Source organism: Schistocerca serialis, chromosome 2 (assembly GCF_023864345.2).
Source record: "Schistocerca serialis cubense isolate TAMUIC-IGC-003099 chromosome 2, iqSchSeri2.2, whole genome shotgun sequence".
Taxonomy (NCBI): Eukaryota; Metazoa; Arthropoda; class Insecta; order Orthoptera; family Acrididae; genus Schistocerca; species Schistocerca serialis.
The window spans coordinates 28,081,427-28,095,197 of NC_064639.1; positions in this window are offsets into that span (position 1 = coordinate 28,081,427).

Here is a 13,771-nt window from a genome sequence, read left to right on the forward strand (position 1 = left end):
CGCGAACACCAGCAGTGAAAATAAAAAAATCTTGCTATTTTTCAGAACCATGGGCTCTTTCAACTGGTAGGTGGCATAAAAGGGTTGGAGCAAATGAGAATTAGCGAAGCAACAAAAGACTCTGTGTAAGGGTGGAGTCTAGAACATAGAGACAAAGAAGAACAGAATTTCTGGAAAATGGGTAGCAACAACAGTTAGCATTAGTTGATTTCATTCTGCAAGAAGCATTAATGCAGAGCCCTATTTTATTTTATGAAAAAATTCTTGTTTCATTCAATCCTTACCACTCTTACATCGGATGAAATAAAACCACGTAATAAAAGCTAACAAGTTCTCATCTTGCACTGCTGCTGGCCAGCTACACAGAAAGATGTTTCTGTTGCTGCTGAATTGAAGTTTCAGTTTCCTGTACATCACTGCTAAGGATATTTGACCCTTTCCCTGTATTAAGCACACAGCAGCAAAAGAACTGCCAACTCCTTTTCATCCACAGGACACAAATTGCTGTATTTTCTATGCTCTATTATTCACCTAGAATTCTTCTGTAGAGTCCATTATATCCAGCACCACTTGGAAGTTTTATTGCAACTAGAGAGAAAGCTCCAACTGAAGATAGCAAGCTGCAAGAAGCTCCAGCAGGTAATTTCACAAGCGACGGACATTGTCTTTCCTGTTAACAAGTTCAAGCTCTCATTTAGTAACTGCTAGCAACAGTACAATCCTTGAATATTATTTCTGCAATCAAAAATTTCCTGTAAAATCCATGACACAATTTAAAGAAAGAATAAATATAGGAAATCTGTCTTGTTAATATCACCACATAGACATTATTTCTTAATTAACATTAAGTCTGAGAAAAACAGAAACAGAGAAACACTGTAGTGTCAATAATAATTTATTGAATGAAAATTGTGACAAAGAAACCAGCAAGTCCTAAGCATATTATATCAAAACACTGGTTAATAATTGAAGTTCATACCAAATATACTGACAATACTATAAACGTACTTTTCTACCCAAGAAGAGAAGAAAAGCTTAAGAAGAGAACCAGATATTTGGAAACAGCCAATGTGGTAACAAGAACTCTAAGTTGAAGGCAACAGGACTGGGAAACGATAGTCCCAGGAACTTTGAATCTTTGTAATTACATCTAGTTTCCTGACTGGAGGATGTTATGTAATAAGGAAAACCGTATAAGTGAAAGTGATCATAACATCCCTTACATAAATGCAATTCATACTATATATACTAGCTGAAAAAGATACAACTTAACAATACTGAGGAAGAAGAGTATGATGTCATATATGGCTACCAGTCCTAGCAGGTGGTTGACAAAGTGTCAGAAAGAAACTACTCTTCTGCTATGTAACTAAAATTGGTAACTGTAATTCACTCATGAACTGTTGGCTGTCTTCCTCATTTATACCTGAAAGAAGTGAGTTGGAATGGAGTGGCTACACCTTTCTTCAGCAAAATATTAATAAACACACTCTCAATACAACCCAAATATCCCTATGCCTCAGATTTGTCATGATTCAGTGAAACATGTACTGTGCAGTATATATTTATTCAAATAAAGTCCACCTCTATCCTTATTTTGTCAAATAAAAGGAATTACAGTATTTCATTGCTCTATACCTGGCATTGATGTAGTCAAAGTCACAGTACTTTCCAGCTTGAAGTCACTGCATTACAAACACAATGGCCTGGATACATTCTTGATATGCAGATGTGCAATATTTTGATACCCTCGTGCTTCTCAGTAGCCTCTCCCCAGTGGCCAAGCTGAATCTGAAGCTGTCCAAGAGACATGTGCTGGTTCCCCAACATCATTTCTCACATGCTTGCCATGAGACTGAATCTGTTAAAACAGAAACATGTTTTGAAACCATCAGAAAGTCTCAAAAGATGTGCATAATACACAGATTTCCAAAAATTAGCATATATTGCAATTCACCAGTAAATTGTACTATACCATACAGATCGTAATAAAATTACCTGCAGCATGGAGAAGTCATATTGTTATTACTGATTGTATTAGCAAATCAATTCCATTCTAATATATAAGATAGAAATACATATTATTCATATATAACAATGTGACATAGAAATTAACTCATTGTTGAAAAGAATATGAGGAAATCTGGAGAGTTGTCTACAACTTTGCTGTAAGTGGAACCCATTTCAATGTTCACTTTTATCGTAGATCCCCTGGTGCATTTCTATAATACATTTTTAATGTAACATTTTTTAATGGATTATTTGCAACAAAAATGGCAATAATTATTTTTAAGTATATTTATCTGCATCAAGAACTAATTTCAAATTTAACCCAAAAGTTTTTTAATTATTTAAATTTAGATGAGGTGAGGTGAGGTACTATTCCTCATTGCACAGATATACTTAATATTGGTTGGTTGGATCCTTAAAGGGACCAATCTACTAGTTCACCAGTCCCTCTGCCTCAGACAGACAAGACTATATGACTAGATCAGAGATAGCCTACAACACAAAAACCTGGTGAAGAAAACCCCAAGATCTACCTATGTTGAAGCATCTAAATAAGAGACAAAAGTGAGGAAGGGAGACAGAGCAAAACAGGCAAGCAAGGTGCCCCATGTAGGAAGCAACCAGGAGCCTCCAAAAGCAGAGTGCAGTGAGAAGATATACATCACCTGGCTCCTGTCACATACCAGAGGTACTCCACTCCAAGACTGCCTTGGAAAGACTAGCCACATGGACAGACTAAGAGTGCTGGTGGAAGCTGTCACCAGCACTCTGGTTGGCAAAGATATAGCACAAAGATCGACAGTAGGTGGTGGATCATGCATGCCTATCACAAGAGGCCAGAGGTGAACTTGCAAGCAACACGCCACCAAGGCCCTCTTGACAGAAAGTATTTAGAACACCACAGTTGACTGGAGTGCCTCAGTAATTAACTCACAATCCTGTTTGGTTTCTGTCATTCATTTGCAGAGTGGGCTTAGGCTAAGATCAGATGTAGTGACCAGAGTAGTGTTTATAGTGGGACTTGTAATTCACCTTCAGTGAGGCTAATGTGGAATATATTTTGAGAGCTTGTACCACAACACTTGGACTTTGTTCAATTTAAGTAGTGGCTATCTGTTCCAGAAAATAAAGGACTGAGTTAATCCATGTATGCATTTGTGATGTAGAAAGAGGATACTAGTCACACATAGCCACTTCCTCTCTGTTGCTTCCATGGTATGAGGCTCTACAGTGGCAACAAGGACACAACAGTGACAAGGATAATTCAATAACGAATTAAGCTAGTCGACTTTGCCAAAGAGTTTGCTTTCTTCTCTTGTGTTTTATCTTGCATGGGTGATTGTGTTCCTCATTGCTAATATTTTCTTGTGTTCTTGCATGTATTGTAGTAGGGGAAACACAGAACTAATCAAATTTCTCTTTTCAGAGGCTTTGCTTGGTTTTTGCTGTATCTGTGAACTATCCATCCCCTGCCACCACACCTCAGCCACAGACAGCTAATGTAATGGATCTAATACAAGCTTTTCAGTTTCAGAACCAACAAACTGATACCCTACTGATGATGGTACAATTACTTCTGGCTGCACAAGCTGCGTCGGCTGCACTACCAAACAACCGACCAGCTCGACATGTGCTGCCAAGCAGCATACCGATATTCTGGCAATTTAATGACACAGAAGAGGAGTGGCTCGAATACCTCACTCAGTTCCAAGCACACTGTCAAGTTCATCTGGTTCAAGGTACTGTAAAATTACAATACTTTGTTTTAATGCAGTGTCCCCAATGTTAAGGTTAATACAAAAACTATTCCCCACCATGTCTCCTGGCAAACTCAGCTATGACAAAGTAATTGCTGCATTAACTCAACATTATGATCACCAAGACAAAGTAGCTGCAGCTAGATATCAGTTCTTTCACTTGCAAAAAAAGCCAGAACACACCTACTGCCATTGGTACACAGAATTAATTGGCGTAACTGGGAGAAGTAAATTTAAGTGGAGTTGTGACAACTTTTACATTGATTTAATGATCCACAATGCATTGACATTCAGTGTCCCAGATAGCAGAATATGGGAACAGATCCTAAAGTACTTAGAGGTACATTTGGGTGCCATAGCAGCCGATAAGTTTGACGAGGCCCCAATTTGTCAGGTTGAGTCGTCCCTTGCTCGCAACCACCCCAAGCCGCCACAACAACAAGCAGGTACGTAGCCATGTCGACAGCCATGTAGACATTGAAACAGGCCTGTGAATTTAGTACAGTCTTGCCCTAGATGTTTCGCTTGCCATAAAAGACAGGAATGACCATTATGTAACACAACATGTTACACATGTGGAAGAAAAGACCTTGTCCCAACAGTTTGTTTGCAATGGCACAAAAGCTCCAATTTTGCGTGCTCCCAGGAAATACAGGCTCATGAACATGCAGTGAATGCTCTGTTTTCTAAGCCTACAACACGCTCTGACAAAAGTAAAATTAAAGTTACACCTCCTCCTCACCCTAGTGCTGCACAATGATGTTCTAATGAAATATTTGTCTCATTACGAATTGCTGGCCATTGTGTGAACTTTCAGTTGGACACAGGTGCCTAAGTAACTTTGCTTTATCATGCCACATACGAACAGATAGGCTCACCCTGCCCTTCTAAATCTAGCAAGCACCTCACTACCTACAATGGACAGGAAATTCCACTGCTTGGACAGTGTAGTTTGCCTGCCACATCAGGATGGTGAAATTTAATGTGTTAAAATCAAGAAACAGTGAGAATGCCTTTGATTTGTTTGGACTTAGCATCCCAGACCATGTACTTTCGGTACCGGCTTTTGCACTAAAAGACAGCCTCTGTAGCTTGCAAAAGGATTTCCTAAACAATTTTAAGAAGGAATGGAAAAATGTAATAACATTTTCGTGCATGTTACAGTGAAAGACAATGAACAGCCTAAGTTTCTCCAGACTCACCACATTCCAATTGCTTTAAGAGACAAATCAGCTGGTGAAATGAAAGAATTGCAAGATAATGGTGTAATTGCTACCAGTCAAGCTAGTCATGGGGCAAGTCCTCTCATTTTGTTGCCAAAGTCTTCTGGTCACATTCGCATTTATGTTTACTTCAAGTCTATAGTCAACTCACAGACAGTAGTTGACACTTATCCATTGCCTTACCCTGTGGAACTCATGAACAGGCTTGGTGCAGAATATTACTTTTCTAAGATAGATTTACGTGACTTCTACTCACAGATTACATTAGATGCAGAATAACAAAAAGTGTTTGTTGCAAATACACACTTAGGACTGTTCAAATATTTGAATTAGGACTTTGGCAGTGCTTCCACAAGCGCAATTTTTTAATATTACTTGGAAGAGCTGACTGCAAAGGTGCCATTTTGTTTGAGCTAAATAGATGATATTAATATCTCAGGTCATACACCAGAGGAACACATTGCCAATTTGCATACTCTCTTTCGAGTGTTGTCAGAAGCAGGATCAAAGTTTCATCTCAAAAAGTGTGACTTTTGCTACTCACCATATAGTGGTGAAAGTTGCTACTCACCATATAGTGGAAATGCTGATTTGCGATAGGCACAATAAAAAGATTCTCACAATCATAGCTTTCGGCCATTAAGACCTTTGTGAGCAGTATACACACACACACACGCGCACACACACTCACTCACGCAAACTCAACTTTCACACACGTCTGCAGTCTCAGAGAGCTGAAACTACACTGCGAGCAGCAGCACCAGCGCGTGATGGGAGTGGCGACTGGGTGGGGTTAAGGAGGAGGCTGGGGTGGGGAGGGGCATGGATAGTATGATGGGACTGGCAGACAGTGAAGTATTGCAGTTCAGACGGAGGGCAGGAAAGAAGGTCCAGAGGGTGGAGGAGGTAAGTGGGGGATGGGAAAGGAATAAAAATAAAAATAAATTCAAAGACTGGGTGTGGTGGTGAAATGATGGCTGTGTAGTGCTGGAATGGGAACAGGGAGGGGGCTGGTTGGGTGAGAACGGTGACTAATGAAGGTTGAGGCCAGGAGAGTTACGGGAACATAGGAAAGTTCCTACCTGCGCAATTCAGAAAAGCTGGTGTTGGTGGGAAGGATCCATATGGCACAGACTGTGAAGCAGTCAGTGAGATGAGGGATATCATGTTTGGCAGCGTGTTCAGCTGCAGGGTGGTCGACTTGTTCTTTGGCCACAGTTTGTCGGTGGCCGTTCATGTGGACAGACAGCTCGTTGGTTATCATCAATACATAGAATGCAGCACAGTGGTTGCAGCTTAGCTTCTAAATCACATGACTGGTTTTCAAGGTAGGCCTGCCTTGATGAACAGCCATTGACAAACTGTGGCCAAAAACAAGTGGACCGCCCTGTAGCTGAACACGCTGCCAAACATGATACCCCTCACCTCAACGACTGCTTCACAGCCTGTGCCATATGGATCCTTCCCACCAACACCAGATTTTCTGAATGGTGCAGGTGGGAACTTTCCCTGCGATACATTCTATGTTCCCGTAAACCTCCTGGCCTCAACCTTCATTAGTCACTGTCCACACCCAACCAGCTCCCTCCCTGTTCCCATTCTGGCACTACACAGCCATCATTTCACTGCCATACCCAGTCTTTTAATTTATTTTTATTTTTATTTCTCTCATTTCCACTACTTAACCCCTCCCCCCTCCGCACCTTCTCTCTTGCCCCCTGTCTATACTGCAACTCTCCACTGTCCACCACTCCCACCATACTATCCCTCCCTCTCCCCACCCCAGTCTCCTCCCTACCCCCACCAAGTCACCACTCCCATCATGCACTGGTGCTGCTGCTCGCAGTGTAGTTTCAGCTTTTTGAGACTGCAGTTGTGCTTGCATAAGTGTGTGTGTGTGTGTGTGTGTGTGTGTGTGTGTGTGTGTGTGTGTGTGTGTGTGTGTGTGTGTGTGTGCGTATGTGTATGTGTGTGTACTGCTGACAAAGGCCTTAATGGCCGAAAGCTACGATTGTGTGAATCTTTATATTGTGCCTATCGCGGCTCAGCATCTCAGCTATATGGTGAGTACCAACTTTCCTTCTCTTGTATTGTTACATTCCATCCTGGATTTTCCATTGTTTGAAAGTGTGACTTTTTTCACACTGAACTACAATACTTAGGGTGTGCATCCCCTCCAGTGTTATTTGCTTGCAATCTGTTACCTGTCTGTTCCTCACAATGTGTCTGAACTGCAGTCAGTACTAGACAAAATGAGTTCATACCGAATGCCACACAAATCATAGCTTTATTGCATTGCTTGCCTCACGGAAATGTACCTTTTTTATTGGGCTAAAGACTGTCAAAATGGATTTTGGAAACTCAAAAATGCCTTGCTTAGTAACAGATGTTTAGTGCATTTTGACCCTGCAAAACCGTTAGTTTTGCAAGTCGATGCTTTCTCCTAAGGAATCAGTGCTGTGATTTCACACAGAGTTGGTTAACAAGTGGGACCCATTGCTTTTGCCTAAAACTTGCTCATTCAAACTCAGTGCATTTATTATCAAATAGAAAAAGATGCTCTCACTGTTGTTTACAGTGTGACAAAATTCCTTCACTACTACAGCTAGAAAAGCACAGACAAACAAATGATGAACAAGTCTTACAGACTACATGAGGATGGGGGGAAAGGACAATAACAGAGACAGAGCAGGTAGGGTCGGGACTGCACTGGATCACCAAGCCCATATAGCTGCAGCTCTGTCTGGGCAGGGAAGACTACAGAATTTTCTGCCAACCCCCAAACAGGACAGTGAAGTTAAATGACCCTTCCTTAAAGAGCGTGGTAAAAGCCTGCTTCACGAATAAAACATGAAACTAAGTTAGATTCTGGGTCGTCGTCTCCTAACACCAGGCTTTGTGAGTCACGGATGCTATGAGTCTGCCACAGGGTGGCTAGTTTGGGATAGTCCAGCAAAATGTGGACCCCTGTCATACGGATGCCAAAACAACAGTGGGATGGGCCTCTCTATGGAGGGAATAACCAGGAGTCAGACAAGTATGGCCAATGGGGAGCCAGTAAAGGTACAGCCCTGGTTAGAGGCCTGCATGGAGGACCTCCACAGATTCATAGTCTCCTTTATCACTGGTAGTTAGTTTGGTGAAGTCAGAATGAGCCATACCATATTCCGGGCACCTAAACTTGATGGTGTAATACCAACTGGAGGTCAGTTTCTGGAAAACTGATCTCTAGAGTCAGTTTACTGGTAGCCTGTTTCGCCAGGCTTTCAGCAAGCTCATTCCCTGGGATCTCGATGAGGTACAGGTTCCAGATAGAGGTCACCAAGTTTCCACACTATTTGAGGTCATACGGGGAATCACGGATAACAATAACCATGAGGTGGTGAGGGTAGCACTAGCTGAGATTGCAAACTGCTCATTGAATGCAGAAACGGATATGCCTGAGAGCCTGAGAGATGGATACCAACTCTGCAGTTAAAGCACTATAGCCATCTGGCAAGGAGAGCAGTTCAGAATGTCCTGCCCAAGTATAAGCAAAGCCTAGATGACCAGTGCCCACTGAGCCATCAGTGTAGACAACTTCTGAATCCTGGGATGCACCAAGGATGGAGAAAAATTTGCAGTAGGGGGCCTCAGGATGGACTATGTGTTTTGCACATTGTGGTAGGTCAAGATGAAGCTGAAGCCAGGGGATGCTCTGTGGAGGTGTATGTAAGTGGATCCAGAGGAGACGAGGAAGAGGGGAGAACTGAAGTTCAGAGGTTAGACCAGATGCAGACCACAATGGTAATTCCTCATTGGGGCTGCCGTTGCAGGAGATAGATTACCGTGTTTGGATGGTAGTCAGATGCTTAGGGGCACTGGCAGTGGGGGTAGTGTAATTGGCAAGCTCTTGATAGTGCCTGATCCACAATGGAGAAATCCCAGCATCCACGAATAAGATGTTCACAGGGCAAGTCTGACAAAATCCTGTTGCAAGTCGAACTTCACAGCGGTTTACTGATCCAGTATCCACGATGCTGACAGTGATGCCAAACATGTGCCAGATTCCCATAATGAAGGTGGGACTGTGCCAGGGCTTTGTGAAATTACAGAAAGGTACTGTGATCTGGAACCGAGCTGGTGCTACTCAGGCAGCGAAGAGTATTAAGGTGCAGCCAACACTTTTGCTTAAGCTAGCATTGATGGGGAACCCATGATGGCCAGGAATCAAAGACCAGCCCTAGAAAGCAATAACTCTCCATCACATTACGTAGTTGATCATCAAGGTAAAGTTCTGGTTGTGGTTGACTGCTACAACAATGACAGAAGTGCACGATGTCAGTCTCAGTGGCAGAAAATCGCAAGCCATGGGTGAAGGCTCATGCCTGCACCTTTCCTAAGGCGTCTTACGGTCGATGCTCAGCAACATCTACACTAGAGGAGGAATAATAGAGGCAAAAGTCATCGGCATACTTTGACAGTGATACTGAGGACCTCACAGCAACTGCTAGACCATTGATGGCTACTAGAAAGAGAGGGAGACTCAGTACACAGTCCTGAATGATCCCATTTTCTTTGGTATAGGGGATACTGTGGGAAGTACCAACACAAACCCAAAACATAAGGTAAGAAAGGAAGTTCTGGATGAAAATTGGGAGTGAAGCCTGGAGATCCTAGTCATGTAAGGTAGCAAGGATGTGGTGTCATAAGCCTTTGCAGGTTGAAGAAGACAGCTTTAATGTGTTGAAATCGGGCAAAAGCTGTTCAGATGACAGACTCCAGGTAAATGAGATTATCAATAGTGAAATGGCCTTGGCAAAAAGCCACCCCGGAAAAGAGGCGAAATATCGTAAAACACATGGAGCGAACACAGCTGCCAGCTCACCATGCATTCTAGCCACTTACAGAGAACAATGGTGAGACTTATTGGGTAATAACTGTCAGTCTCTAGAGGCTGCTTAAACAGTTTCAGCACTGGGAAAAGGATGCTCTCTCGCCATTTTGATGGGTACATGCCCACACTCAAGATGCGATTAAAGCTGGCAAGGATGCATGGTTGACCATTTGGTAGGTTCCTGATCATCTAGTTACCGTATTTACTCGAATCTAAGCCACACCTGAAAAATAAGACTTGAAATTAAGGAAAAAAATTTTTCCCAAATCTAAGCCGCACCTGAAATTTGAGACTTGAAATTCAAGGAGAGAGAAAAGTTTTAGGCTGCCCCCCAAATCATAATAAATATGGTCCATTGTAATATGAGACAATTTAGGTCGAATGAATGACGATATAGCTACAGTAGTTTGGTTTGAGTCATAATCTTAGCAGTTCAGCTTTACCAAGTAGCCATTGCTAAGCATCAAGTGCTCCATCCGTATTTATATGGGTACCCTTCCTTTTTCGCGTACTTCGTCTGATTTGAATTGATTGCTTATTTTTCTTTGATCTGATAAGTGCCGTTCTCTTTGTTATAGGTGTTTATGTCACTCTAAGCTGAAAATGCATTACTTTACTGCATCATGCATTGTATTCTGATAATGAGTGTTTAAACCTATTGCCGCTCGTGGCATGACTTGCTTTTGTGCACGCTACTGCCGCTTACAATTTTTTTAAAAAAAGAGAGAGGAATCGTCTCATTAGCAAAACAATGGCAACAGACTGATATTTGTTGTCACTTACACTGCTGCTTTCTTTGATAATGATCAACAAGAACCAAATAATATACAGCGTATGATAGAAGATGTTTTGAACGAGAGTGTGGTGAAAATTTTTCTCTGTTTGAAAATCTTTGCAGACACCTCTTTAGTACATACATTACATTCTGCACTGAAATTAGAGTCATCTTAGGTTTAACAATCTAGTCAATTGCCATGCTTCATTTATGACTGTGTCACTATTAGGCATAAGAATAATACGAATGTGAACATGACACGATATGTATATTCTTCTGTGTTTGCTGTTGTCTCACTCTAGTTTCGTAGTTTATTAGGCAGACCGGATTTAAATAAGTAAGCAGCAAACACAAAAAAATACATGGCAAAATGTTTATATTCATATTATTCTTATGGTGATGAGAATACTGCATGTGATTCACAATTCATAAAAGTTCCTATAAGGAACCATCTCTTCTCACAGATAGGAAAAAAGTCAGAATGTAGAATTGGCCATATTGTCAAACATCCCAAACAGTCTTTTGGTTGTGGTGGCACCTACCAACATTTTTCAGAACTTCAGCTTACTTTGCACTCAATTCTAGGCCGCAGGCGTTTTTTTGGATTACAAAAACCGGAAAAAAAGTGCGGCTTAGATTCGAGTCAATACGGTATGGATACGATTCAGGGCTGGGCTGTATCAGAGGAGTGATAGAGGACACGGATGAATTACCACTCTCAATGCAGCATTATATAGCTCCGGGTGTAGTAAAAGGTAATTGGTTTTGCTCCAACACAAAAGACAGGTTGGTAATTCTCAGACTCTGATGCTTGAGCATAGTGCACAGCAAAATGTTTGGTGATGGCATCTAGGTTGGTACAGTATTCAGAACCATTCAAGGTAATTCCAAGTGTACCTGCATGTATCTTATATCCAGAGATGTCTGATCTTAGCCCAAACCTGCAGAGGAGAGATACATGGTCCAATAGTAGAAACATAGCGTTCCCAGCATTCTCACTTTTGTCTTTTCATTAGGTGGTGGACCCAGGTATGGAGACACTTAGAGGCAATGCACTGTTCCATTGATGGGTGCTACTTATGGTTTCCGAGTACCTGCCTACAGTGTAATGGCCTCTGTGATTTCTGAGGACCACCAAAGTACTGTCTTTAGTTGGGGCAGGACTGACGAACAGTGGATGGCTAAATCAGCTGTTGAAAGAATGACTGTAGTTGTATGCTGGACTCCCTCACCAACATCTCCATGCAGCAGGGAGCCAATGTCAACAGCAGAGGTGAAAACATCCCACCCAGCACTGTTGAGAGCCCATCTGGGCATGCGTACAGGGGAGTGACACTGAGCAAGGGACAGGAAGATTTCAAAGTGGTCACTAGGTCACTGTGCAGCCTCCAGTGGATGGATGGGTGAATACAAGGGATGCAAATGGGAAGGTCTGTGGCTGAGAAGGTTTGTGTGCCACAGTGAAGTGTGTTAGGCTACCATTATTTAAGAAGTAATGGTCAAGTTGTACCAGTAAGTTTTAGAAGTCTTTACCATGGCTAGTTACCAATGTTCCACCCCACAAAATGTTGGCATTGAAATCACCCAAGACCCGCATAGGTGGGGGAGCCAAGATACCAATGCAAACAGTATGTTCTGAAGCACTTCACCATTGGGAGGGAGATAAACATTGCAGATAGCAATATTCTGAAATGACTGTAACCAGAAAGCAACAGCCTCCAAAGAGGTGTTTTAAGAGACAGAAGTTTGTTACACAGAGTGCCTAGGACATAGTTGCAGTCCTGGCCTCAAACCCTGTCATAGGCAGCATTATTTTAGTATCCCTGGTTTTTGAGAAGGGCTGGGGTCCGTATTACTGAAAACAAGTGCTTTTTTGCCAAGATAGAATCACTATCAGTCGTTGTACAGACCAAATGTTGCAGTGAGAATTCCTCTGCTTGCTCTTAGCCCTGTGCTCCTCCCACAGTGTAGGTAAGGAAGGGAAGATTTTGGGGTTGCACCTCTCTGCATTGAAAGGGGACTGTTCTTTCACAGAGACTGTTGGGGCCCTAAGACACCATTGGGGGAGAACTTCACCCACTTCATTTGTGGCTGATCTGTCATGATGCCACCAACTCTGAATGGGGCCTATCCCCATTTGTGCCACCCAGACTCAGCAATGGTTGCCATGTCAGTAATCCTTTGCTTGGAGTCCGACGCCCCAGTCATGCATAGCACACACTCCTTGGCAAGCATGGGGAGTTTCCAGCTCACGCACCAACAGTGTGATCCCTGCATTCACTGTGCAGGTACTTTCTGACCCCCACCTCCACAATGGGATGGCTACAGTGCTGGGTTTAAAGGTGTATGACTGCATGAAAGGGAAGAAGGTAGAGATGGAAGACATAAGGTACAGAACACTATGGATTGGGTGCCTGCACAATCCAAAGTTCTGGAAATTTTGAAAATTGGTGGCAGGTGAAACACAGCAATGGAGCCACATATTTATTTATTTGATGATATGTTGTAGAATATGCCAGAAGTTATAATTCAAAGCTATATCATACACCAGGTCAAAGCAGGCTCGGCACCAAGAAAACCATCCAATGTAGTTGCAGAGGGAGAAACAGATAGTGGAAGTGAAAGCATGAAGCACAGAAATGAAGTAATGCTGCAAAGGTTGATGACAATTTGTATACAAGGACATGCTCGCTAAAGAGCTGTGAGCCCCTGGGATGATACTTGATTTTAGTACTGATGGTTTGATGTCAAACTATCATGACAGGTTTCATCTGAATTCTGCTGAGTATGTATTTCTTGTTTGTGGGATCCTGCCCGCTCTTCTACTATAGGGTTACTAGGTTGACAATACTTAACTTTCCCTTTTCACAATGAAATGCCACAATCAATTGGTGACATGCAAATAATCAGTGTCCTTAAATATATACTAAATCACAGCTGTATCTTTGGATCACAGCTCATCTTCTTGTGCAGCTCTTCTAGTGCGGCCAAAGCTAGCTGGAGCAGCACTTATATTCTTTTGTATAGGTGCCACTCCTGTCTCACAACCTTCTCTGTTGTTACGTTCCAGACCAACATGCCGGCACTTTATGTTACACCCCCACCCCATGGAAGCGAAGAACCATCGTCA